Raw genomic sequence first — 9,073 nt, 5'->3', positions numbered from 1 at the left:
CGGGATGCTGGCCTTCTAGGCAGAGTTCCTCTGTCCAGTGTCTGTGTTCTTTTGCCCATCTTAATCTTTTATTTACCAGTCTGATATGGCATTTTCTTTGCAACTCTGCCTAGAGGCCAGCATCCCGGAGTCGCCTCTTCACTGTTGACGTTGAGAACCATTTTTGGTTCCAAGTATAACCTTTTTTTGGTTCCAGGTAGAACCCTTTTGCGTTCCATGTAGAGCCCTCTGTGGAAAAGGTTCTACATGGAACCCAAAACAGTTCTACCTGGAACCTAAAATGGTTCTTCAAAGGGTCCTCCTATGGGGCKAGCCGAATAACCCTTATAGGGAATAGGGTGCCATTGGGGGACAGGCCAGGTCTTTCTTTCTCTAATCTAGTTTTCTTGTCTGTCGAAAACCAAGGATATGACGGAGACTGATCTAGGAAAATGAAAATTTTGTTTTTTGTGTCATGTGTCTGTTATGTCACGTACACTCCCTCTCCGGCCTCTAGGTCATCAGGCTGCTGATTATCCCGCACACCTGTCACCATCGTCTCGCGCACCTGCGCCTCATGACACTCACCTGGACTCCATCACCTCCTTGATTATCTTCCCTGTATCTGTCTCTCCCCTTGGTTCTTTCCTCAGGTATTATTGACTCTGTTTTGCGTTGCGTGTGTTTTGTGTTAATTGTTTATTTTATTTACTAAAACCCTCACTCCCTGAACTTGCTTCCCGACTCTCAGCGCACTCGTTACACTGGTATTAAATAATGTTACAGTATCCATTTGTGTTTTTATTGTAGATTCCCAGTATGGCTGAAAAGTTGAATGACGTGCCACCTGTATCCAGCCTTGCAGGCCTTGTTGAACAGGTGAGCACACAAACAGGATTAGTTTTAACCATACCAGAATGGAAATGTTTGCAAAACTCTTCTTGATATGTTGTTGCATTGGAATGGATGAAATCAAACTGAAATCCATGTTTATCGGCTGCCCACTGGGCACACACTGGTTGAATCAATGTTATTTAAATTAAATTACATTACGTTCAACCAACTTCGAATAGATGTTGAATTGACGTTTTTGCCCAGTGGGTGTCTTCTAATCTAGGGGAACCTAACCTTCCAACCACAATAGCAGGTGAGAGTGACCTTCCTCTTCATTATTTGGTATACAGTTGAAGTCAGAAGTTTACATACACCTTAGCCAAATACATTTAAACTCAGTTTCACAATTCCTGACATTTAAACATAGTAAAAATTACCTGTCTTAGGTCAGTTAGGATCACTTTATTTTAAGAATGAWATGTCAGAATGATAGTGATTTTWKKWRTTATTTCTTTCATRACATTCCCAGTGGGTCAGAAGTTTACATACACTCAATTAGTTTGGCAGCATTGCCTTTAAATTGTTTAACTTGGGTCAAACGTTTCAGGTAGCCTTCCACAGCTTCCCACAATAAGTTGGGTGAATTTTGTCCCATTCCTCCCGACAGAGCTGGTGTAACAGTCAGGTTTGTAGGCCTCCTTGTCACACACGCTTTTCCAGTTCTGCCCCCACATTTTCTATAGGATTGAGGTCAGGGCTTTGTGATGGTCCCTCCAATACCTTGACTTGATGTCCTTAAGCTGTTTTGCCACAACTTTGGAAGTAGTGTGGGTCATTGTCCATTTGGAAGACCCATTTGCGACCAAGCTTTAACTTCCTGACTGATGTCTTGATGTTGCTTCAATATATCCACATAATTTTCCTTCCTCATGATGCCATCTTTTGTGAAGTGCACCAGACCCTCCTGCAGCAAAGCACTCCCACAACATGATGCTGCCACACCCTGGCTTCACGGGTGGGATGGGTTTCTTCGGCTTGCAAGCTTCCCCCTTTTTCCTCCAAACATAATGATGGTCATTATGGCCAAACAGTTCTATTTTTGTTTCATCAGACCAGAGAACATTTCTCCAAAAAGTACGATCTTTGTCCCCAGTGCAGTTGCAAACCGTAGTCTGTTTTTTTAATGGCGGGTTTGGAGCAGGGCTTCTTCCTTGCTGAGCGGCCTTCAGGTTAGTTGATATAGGACTCGTTTTACTGTTGGATATAGATACTTTTTGTACCTGTTTCCTCCAGCATCTTCACAAGGTCCTTTGCTGTTGTTCTGGGATTGATTTGCACTTTTTCGCACCAAAGTACATTAATCTCTAGGAGACGGAACGCGTCTCCTTCCTGAGCGGTATGACGGCTGTGTGGTCCCATGGTGTTTGTACTTGCCATACTATTGTTTGTACAGTATGAACGTGGTACCTTCAGACGTTTGGAAATTGCTCCAAGGATGAACCAGACTGTTGAGGTCTGCAATTTATTTCTGAGGTCTTGGCCGATTTCTTTTGATTTTACCATGACAAGCAAAGAGGCGCTGAGTTTGAAGGTAGGCCTTGAAATACATCCACAGGTACACCTCCAATTGACTCAAATGATGTCAATTAGCCTATCAGAAGCTTCTAAATCTATGACATAATTTTCTGGAGTTTTCCAAGCTGTTTAATGGCACAGTCAACTTAGTGTATGTAAACTTCTGACCCACTGGAATTGTGATACAATGAGTTATAAGTGAAATAATCTGTCTGTAAACAATTGTTGGAAAAATTACTTGTGCCATGCACAAAGTAGATGTCCTAACCGACTTGCCAAAACTATAGTTTGTTAACAAGATAATTGTGGAGTGGTTGAAAAACGAGTTTTAATGACTCCAACCTAAGTGTTTGGTAACTTTCGACTTCAACTGTATTTACTACTTGAAGTTGGTAGTATATAAGTAGTCACAACACTACTCCTTTACCTTTCAGGCTCTTCAATAGTTATCAGGTAGAGATTTTACTACTTGATGTTGGTACTAAATAAGTAGTCACAACACTWCAGCCAAACTAAACTGGCTTTTTACAAAGGCAGAAGACAAAATAGGAAGTAGTTGGTTGTTGTTGTTAGCTAGTTTTTGACAATCCCGACTAATCATCTTTCATTCTTCGTCATCCTGTCTTTCATACTTTGTCATCCTGTCTTTCATAGCCCATTTTTAAGTTTAACTTTCCTTTGTTTTATGAATACTCCCATGTCATTGTAAATCTGTTTTTATWTAACTTTTTACAACATCAAGAAGATTGCTATCCAAAATGGTCTTAGCTGTTAGCCATTGTCATAGATGTTTTGTTTTAAACCTAGCTGTTTGCTAGTCCCATTGAAATGTATACTGAACAAAATTAAACAACATGTAACAATTTCAAAGATTTGACAGCTTTACAACTCATAAAAATAAATCTGTCAATGTAAATAAATTCCTTAGGCCCTAATCTATGGATTTCACATGACTGGGAATACACATATGCATCTGTTGGTCAAAGATACCTTTTTTTTTTTTTTAAAGGTAGGGGTGTTGATCAGAAAACCAGTCAGTATCTGGTGTGACCAGCATTTGCCTCATTCAGTGTGACACATCTCCTTCGCATAGAGTTGATCAGGCTGTTTGTGGCCTGTGAAATGTTGTCCCGTTCCTCTTCAATAGCTGTGCGAAGTTGCTGGATATTGACGGGAACTGGAACACGCTGTCGTACATGTCGATCCAGAGCATCCCAAACATGCTCAATGGGTGACATGTCTGATTATGCAGCCATGGAAGAACTGGGACATTTTCAGCTTCCAGGAATTGTGTACAGACCCTTGCGACATGGGGCCGTGCATTATCATACTGAAACATAAGGTGAACGGCGGTGGATGAATGGCACGACAATGGGCCTCAGGATCTTATCGTAGCTCTGAATTCAAATTSCCATTGATAAAATGCAATAGTTACCTACCTGTTGCCAAGGAGGCCCTCCAATTAAGAAACCTGGAGGCCATTGCTGTTAAACAACGTTCATCTTATCTGTCTTGTCTTATGTGACCTCTGTTAGCAGATGCATGATAATGGCTTATAATTGGTTGTCTCTTGTGTTTGTCTTTATTTTCTAAAAGGTTATGTTGTGGAGAAATGTGGCTGCAACAAAATAGATTCTGAAGATAGTTTAGTCAAAGCTGAATGAAGACCTCAATGGGATTAACAAAAATGTGTAAATAGGTAATTTAATATGTGAATACTTTTATAAATACAGAAATTCCAAATAAGTTTGTACAAGCTTATTGTTTGTTGATATAACTACAGTTAGAAAACATGAGGAAATGACATGTGCACTTGTCTAGTAGTGACGCAGTATTGAAACAAGATGTCAATAGTGATTTTGAACAGGCAAACAGTTGTAAATATTTCAGTTTCCAATAGTAATTCAAAGGGGTTTATGTATGAAATGGAAAAAGGATCAGGAGCAATTCAGTAGCGACAGAACACTACAGTAGTAATTTAATAGGGATTGAGTAGGCATTCAGCAGTAATGTAAGCATTGTGTAGTAATTCAATAGTGAACATGTAAGAATTGTGTAGGTTTTATGTGGTGTATATACCCAAAAGCTCAGTAGTTACACAGTAGTCATTTAAGGGAGAATTATGTAGTGATTTGAATAGGAAATATGTAATGTTCACCAGTAGTGAAACGTCCCAATTTATCACTTACTACTTAAATGACTACATAAATCACTACTGGTTTACTACACATCTCAATAGCAATCAAGTAGTAGAACCAACAGGTTTTGTGTTGTAGTGATGAGTAGCCTAGTAATTCAGTAGCACTTTTTCATGAGTGTCACTTAAACAAACAAAAACAATTATGATAGTGTTTACCCACAGACTTCTGTATACATCTGTCTCCCTTGTCTTTCCCTATAGTGGCACACACATTTTTCCATCACTTATAAAATAATGATGTTGACATACTTTTTGCTACATATCAACGATGTGGATTGACGTCTGTGTGCTCTCTGGCGTGCTCTGCAGGTGGGCAGTAGTGGTGACACAGCATGGTGATGCTGGTCATGGTGCTTCTGATGGTGGCTGCTCACTCTCTGGGAATGCGATCTTCTACCCTACCATTTACTCCACGTACCCAGATGCTCAACTGGAACACACAGCAATTGGCCTGTTCAAAGCATAAGCAAAGTATAACTGATTTAGAAAATCAGGGCACGTATTCATAAAGCGCCAAAAAGCAGGAGTGCTGATATTGGATCAAGTCCCCCGTCCATGTAATCATATTCATTGTGATGAAAAACYGATCCTAGGTCAGCATTCCTAATATGAGATGCTTTAGGAGTACGGGCCCTGTTCTGCATCTTCCCACAGGTTACATATCCTGTCCTCTTCTGACATGGCCCTGTATTTCATTACATCTCCTGACAGTATTGACTGATGCTGTTTTCTGACATCATTCCACAGTGCTGTGGTGGTGAGCTTCATGTTCTGCTGGCCCTTCATCAGCCTGGTTGTTTTATGGGGGGAAGGCCCACACCCTGGGCTGCCAGAGCTGGACCCATGGACAGATCTTTGAGGTGAGTGATGGCGAATGGGAAATATCTGTGCATAGGGAATCTTTAGGGACTTGGCTATTGTAAAAACCTATTTACCCATAGGTAAATTAATAAATACACATCCCAACTAATTCAAATGATTCTGTCCCCTGCTGTTGTTTCTATCACAGTTCTTAGACCAGCAGAAGGATATTTTCAGCAGCCTCAACATCAGTCAAAACTTCAACAGCAGTTGAAGAGACCAGCTTTAATACCCACTAAATTCAGCCCAGCACCTCAGCAATATACCAGTGACCTCTCTATTGCTGCTCTAAGAGCATCTGTACTTTTCTGTTTTACTGCCCCCACATTCCACAATGATATTCAGTCACAGTCACAAGGTGTCTCAGCCCTTTAAACTGGATTACAGCTTTTACACTGTTTCTGGGTGTACTCATGCATACCTCCCTGTCTGTGCTCTTTGTTTCAGTGGCTGTACGAGATGACAGTCGTTGTTCCCTAGCATGCGCATGGAGCAGCAATTTGATCTGGAGGACTTCCTCAATGCTAGCAGTGTTGTTCAATTTGACATTGTGTCATATTTTGTTTTCTGTAAAAAATAWAAAAAAATCCCCCAGTGTATCTAAGGCACTGTTACTACTGTAGCCTACCTTTCATTACAGTATATTGGCATTGAATGAACTATACTGCCTATGACCGTTATTTATGTGCCTGTGTGCTTCTCTCATTTATTGTAGTTCTTGGATGGATTCAATCAGAGTGCTCAGAATTGGTCAGTTAACCTAAATGGCTTGAAATAATACCTGACAATGGCAGACGGGGCCTGCTGAACTTCAACTARGATGGGCAATTACTGCTGGTATATAATATATAGGAGCAGCAAATCTGTGTGTGTGTTATTTTGTATTTTTTTACCTTAATTTAACCAGGAAAATACCATTTGTGGTTAGAAACCTCTTTTGCGAGAGGAACCTGGCCAAGAGGTCTGCAGGAAGTAGTCAGTGTGTACAGTATATACAAAGGGCAAAATACAATTCAAAAACATTTCTCTATCAGAGCTTTAAACTCAACAATTGATACCCTCTCCTCCAGTTTTAAAGTCTTTTGCAGCTCGTTCCCAGACCAAGGAGCYTTATAGGAAAATTATATTTATCCTATTTCAGTTTTGGCCTTAGGAACCGTGAAAGCTAGTAGCAGCTTGAAAGGGTGACTATACAGTTGAAGTCGGAAGTTTACYTACACTTAGGTTGGAGTCATTAAAACTTGTTTTTCAACCACTCCACAAATTTCTTGTTAACAAACTATAGTTTTGGCAAGTCGGTTAGGACATCTACTTTGTGCATGACAAATCATTTTTCCAACAATTGATAACAGATTATTTCACTTATAATTCACTGTCTCACAATTCCAGTGGGTCAGGAGTTTACATACACTAAGTTGACTGTGCCATTAAACAGCTTGGAACCAAAGCACAATGAACAATATACTGTGAGTTTCTATTGAATAACCATAGCACAACGAACAATATACAGTAAGTCTCGAAGAACCATAGCACAATAAACAATATACGGTAAGTCTCCATTGAAGAACCATAGCACAATAAACAATATACTGTATGTTTTTAGTGAAGAACCATAACACAATGAACAATATACAGTAAGTCTATTGAAGACCCATAGCACAATGAACAATATACTGTATGTTTTTTTATTGAAGAACCGTAGGACAATGAACAATGTACTGTACTTTTCTATTTTTTTACATTTTATTTAACCTTTATTTTATAAGTTGCAATGCATGAAGTTATTTATCTATTTGTTGTTTTGTCACTTATTAAGCATCCTAAGTTTTAAATATTTTTATTGGTTCACTTAAAGGATTGCTGTAGATCCGTAAGTTATTTTTGTATTTTTCCTATTATTATTATTCACAATAATTTTACTTCCTGACATTTGAGTATTCAGCAAATATTTTTTGCAAAAGSGGCATTGAGTTTTCAATATTGGTCAGGTACAGTGCCTTCAGAAAGTATTCACACGCCTTAACTTTTTCCAAATTTTGTTGTGTTACAGCCTGAATTTAAAATCGACTAAATTTTGATTTTGTGTCTGATCTAGACACAATACCCCATAATATCAATTTGGGAATTTGGTTTATAGACATTTTTTAMAGACATAATTCTGGAATGAGTATCCAATCTCTGTACCCCACACATACAATTATCTGTAAGGTACCTTAATCGAGTAGTGAATTTCAGGCACAGATTCAAGTACAAGATCAGGTAGGTTTTCAATTCCACTATTAAATTGCATTAAAAACAGTTTTTAACAGCCTTAAATGTGATTATTTGAATATGATGATCCCTCTATTAACAGCTCATTTCTCTCACACTATGTTAATGTAGACAAAACCATGAAAAGTTTGAGCCACACACTCCACTACCAAATCCCTTACATTGTGGGAAACGTAAGACTAACCAATATTACATTATTTTCCTTTGTACTCTCACTGTTCTCTACTATGCACTTGGTCGGGAACTACCTTACAATTAGGATGCATCCCGAATGGCACCCTATTTCCTTTACAGTCACAAATGTTGATAGGGCTTTCGTTAAAAGTAGTGCACAATATAGAATCTAAAATATATTTTGATTTGTTTCACACTTTTTTGGTTACTACATGATTCCATATGTGTTWTGTCGTAGTTTTGATGTCTTCACTATTATTCTACAATGTAGGAAATAGTAAAAATAAAGAAAAACCCTGGAATGAGTAGGTGRGTCCAAACRTTTGACTGGTACTGTATTTAAGACCAGTTTATTGTTAATTACCCATTCTGACACTGACTGTAACTCCTTGCTAAGAGTCTCAGTGAGCTCACCGGCTGTAGGTGCTGATGTGTAGAGTGTGCAATCATCAGCATACATAGTAATTTTAATTTCTGGTGGCAAATAATTTGTAAAAATAGAGAAGAGTAACAGCCCAAGGAAACTGCCCTGAGGAATACCGCACTGTACATATCTGATGTTAGAAAAGCTTCCATTGAAGAATACTCTCTGAGTTATAATGGAAAAGTAACTCTCCAACCATGTGATGGCAGGTGATGTAAACCCATAACAAGTGAGTGTTTTCAATAACAAATGATGATCAATAACAGCAAGGCTACACTGAAACAGTACAGCTCCACCTATCATCTTATTATCCATTATTTTAGCCAATCATTAGTTATCTGAGTCAGTGCAGTACAAGTTGAGTGCCCTTCCCTATATGCATGCTGAAAGTCAGTTATTAACTTGTTCTTTAAAAAATAGCATTGCATTTGTTCAAACACAATTCACTCCATCAGTTACTAAGAGCAAACTGATTTGGCGTCTGTAAGAGCCAGCTAAGAGTGCTTTACTATTTTTAGACAGTAGAATTACTTTAGTTTCCTTCCACGCCTGTGGACACACACACTCCTTTAGGCTTTGGTTAAAMACATAGTAAATAGGGGTGGCAATACAGTCCGCTGCTATTCTCAATAGTTTCCCATCTAGGTTYTCTAAACTTGGTGGCTTATCATTATGGATGAATAACAACCATTTTTCCTCCTCTTCCACACAAACTTTACGAACTTGTGATGGTGTTAACGTACAGGGCCTCAATA

The 9,073-nt window shown here is 38.9% G+C and overlaps 1 long non-coding RNA gene across 1 annotated transcript; it reads left to right on the top strand.

Annotated features, from left to right (window-relative positions):
* Positions 1–416: 416 nt before the first annotated feature.
* Positions 417–6,902, top strand: LOC111974967 (uncharacterized). The gene is made up of 4 exons (XR_002878751.2): positions 417–632; positions 790–858; positions 5,336–5,448; positions 5,598–6,902. It is a non-coding gene; the product is annotated as an uncharacterized lncRNA (long non-coding RNA).
* Positions 6,903–9,073: the final 2,171 nt, after the last annotated feature.

The sequence above is a fragment of the Salvelinus sp. IW2-2015 genome, linkage group LG15 (assembly GCF_002910315.2).
Source record: "Salvelinus sp. IW2-2015 linkage group LG15, ASM291031v2, whole genome shotgun sequence".
Classification (NCBI taxonomy): domain Eukaryota; kingdom Metazoa; phylum Chordata; class Actinopteri; order Salmoniformes; family Salmonidae; genus Salvelinus; species Salvelinus sp. IW2-2015.
The sequence above is the reverse complement of the archived record's forward strand: the minus strand, read 5'-3'. Positions and strand labels throughout refer to the sequence as shown.